Source organism: Mirounga leonina, unplaced genomic scaffold, assembly GCF_011800145.1.
Source record: "Mirounga leonina isolate KUSES-001 unplaced genomic scaffold, KU_Mleo_1.0 Mir_172, whole genome shotgun sequence".
NCBI lineage: Eukaryota > Metazoa > Chordata > Mammalia > Carnivora > Phocidae > Mirounga > Mirounga leonina.
In genome coordinates, this window is record NW_023270442.1 from 10785582 (window position 1) to 10788230 (window position 2649).

Sequence of the window (2649 nt, forward strand, 5' to 3'; positions counted from 1 at the left end):
CCCTAAATATGGTGCATATTTTTCTTTAAAGCTTAGAGAGTTAGCCATGAGCACAAACCACCTATTAATCCCCCTCAGAAAGCTTATGTCAGAAGACATGCATTTTTTTTTAAAGATTTTATTTATTTATTTGACAGAGAGAGACACAGCGAGAGAGGGAACACAAGCAGGGGGAGTGGGGGAGGGAGAAGCAGGCTTCCCGCAGAGCAGGGAGCCCGATGCGGGACTCGATCCCAGGACCCTGGGATCATGACCTGAGCCGAAGGCAGACGCTTAACGACTGAGCCACCCAGGCGCCCCAGAAGACATGCATTTTTCATTGTGTCTACAATTATCAGCTTGCATTTTCCTTCTATGCATAGGGACTTAGGGCACTTCACTCTTCCAAGCTTCCGCCTTTATTTGCTTGAGATGAGGAATTCCAGAGCTAAGAATTTTTGAGGGAATTTACTCTTGAAAGGACAAAAACCATGTATGGAGATGATAATATTTTGTCTTTGTCTCAGTTAGACTGTAGGCTGTGTTTCCTTTGCACATCCTGAATGAATAATAGATGAAGTTATACTGACATGCCTTTCTGAAATAAACTATTTCGTTTAATTAGTTTTTCCCATTGCATTGCTTGACATTAGCTATAACGAAAGTGTTAAACTGGATGTTACTGCTCAGAGTTTTTTAATAAACAGCAGCCTTGGAACTCATCTTTTTTTCTTCTCCTCTAGGATAGAAAGCTTTGTTAGTCACTTAATGTTGGTGATTTTCATCATGTTATGTTAATTCTTTCCCTGCATGACATTTTTCTGTTCTACCAACTTCTTATAGGATGTACTATACGACATTTAAAGAGTCAAGTATTCAATCCAATATTTATTGATTTCACAGTTAAAATACATTTTCTTAAAGTAACTATTTCATTGATTGAAATAAACTGATTGATGGAATGTTTTTGACGTAATCCTGTCACAGGCTTTGTAATCGCTCCTTACCATTCCTACAAACTAAACTAGAAAAATGTGGTTCAACCTGCCTCATTTCTGTGTCAAAAATCTCCATGTTTGTCACATTGTTGCAGTTTTCATTATTTTTCACCTTCTGTCACTTTGTTTCTATACATTTAAATGAGTTCATTTTAACATGTTCCTTTCTACTACTACTATCTTCCTTTTGCAATAAATTCTCCTTCCATTAGTTCAAGTGCAAATGAATTGGTTACGAGGCACAGTGCGCTGTGATTGACAGCCATAACCAACTTAGTTAAGAAAACGGCACAATTAGGTTCAGAAAGTTACTGTGCACTGTGCCTTCTCATGAAAACCAAAGGGCTAAGAAGATCAGTGGATCACTGTCCTCAAATAAGCCACATATGTAGCTTATCTCTGGCATTGAAATGTTTGTCTTTTTTTCCCGTTCCTGATACCCAGAAAAGAAGTTATAGTTTTTCTAGTGCATGGGTACAGCAGGCCAAAGACTCATTTTCTTACCCAGCCCATTATTACATAAATTAAATTGCCATCGCTCACTCACTCCATGTTACCTCCTGTTGGACTTCAGAGTTTGCTGATGGGAAGAGAGGGGAATGCAAACACAGTCTCTGAGTGACAATCCATTTCTATGCTCCCAGGAAATAGCTACAATGAATGGATCCTGTCTACAGTTTATGAGCTGGCTTACAAATAAACATAGATGTAAACTCATTCCAATTTACAGGGAAAGATAAAAATGTTAGTGTCTAAACTTACAAAATCGGGATACAAAAAGAAAACTCTTTTTTTTTTTAAAGATTTTATTTATTTATTTGACAGAGAGAGAGACAGTGAGAGAGGGAACACAAGCAGGGGGAGTGGGAGAGGGAGAAGCAGGCTTCCCGCTGAGCAGGGAGCCCGATGTGGGACTCGATCCCAGGACCCTGGGATCAGGACCTGAGCCGAAGGCAGATGCTTAACGACTGAGCCACCCAGGCGCCCCAAAGAGAGAACTCTCTTAATTGGGATTAATAGCATCATCTTTCTCCTTTGTGAAAAGTTAAAAAGCATAACAGATTATAATAGAGATCAGTGGTTTCAGATCCTGAAAGGAATCTGCTCATATGAGAAGCAGAGTAGCATGTGGGAATTGAGGAATGGATAATAATTCTATTAGCAATTGTTTCCAGTTGGATCCATTTGTAGACAACCTATTTTTATCCTAATTTGGATTTGTATTGGTGGCTGGCTACAGATTATTCCATTAAAGTGCTGTCACATATTCAGATGTGGCTCCACTTCAAAAACAAAACAATCATAACTAATATCAAATAGCAGGCTATATAACTTCTAGAAGTACTCATCCCATGCTTCCATTGCTGTATTTGAGGTATGTAGACATGCCCGAGGAATTGAGGGAAAATACTATTTTTCTAACTGACATTTCTTAAGTATATGCAAATTTAAAAAATACACTGGTGAAGTATTAAGCTATTTTTAAAAGTAAACAAAGAGTTTAAAGGAGGACAGAAAAGTACAGAAAAAGTTCTATTTTCTACATTTTTTTTATCACATGGAACTTCAATGAGATAACCTCGTGATCAAAACATTGATTATGAAATGTAAGATTTTGTTCTAATTTTTCTTGGAAGTCAAATGAAAAGGTAGAGTACGGAATAGGAAACAT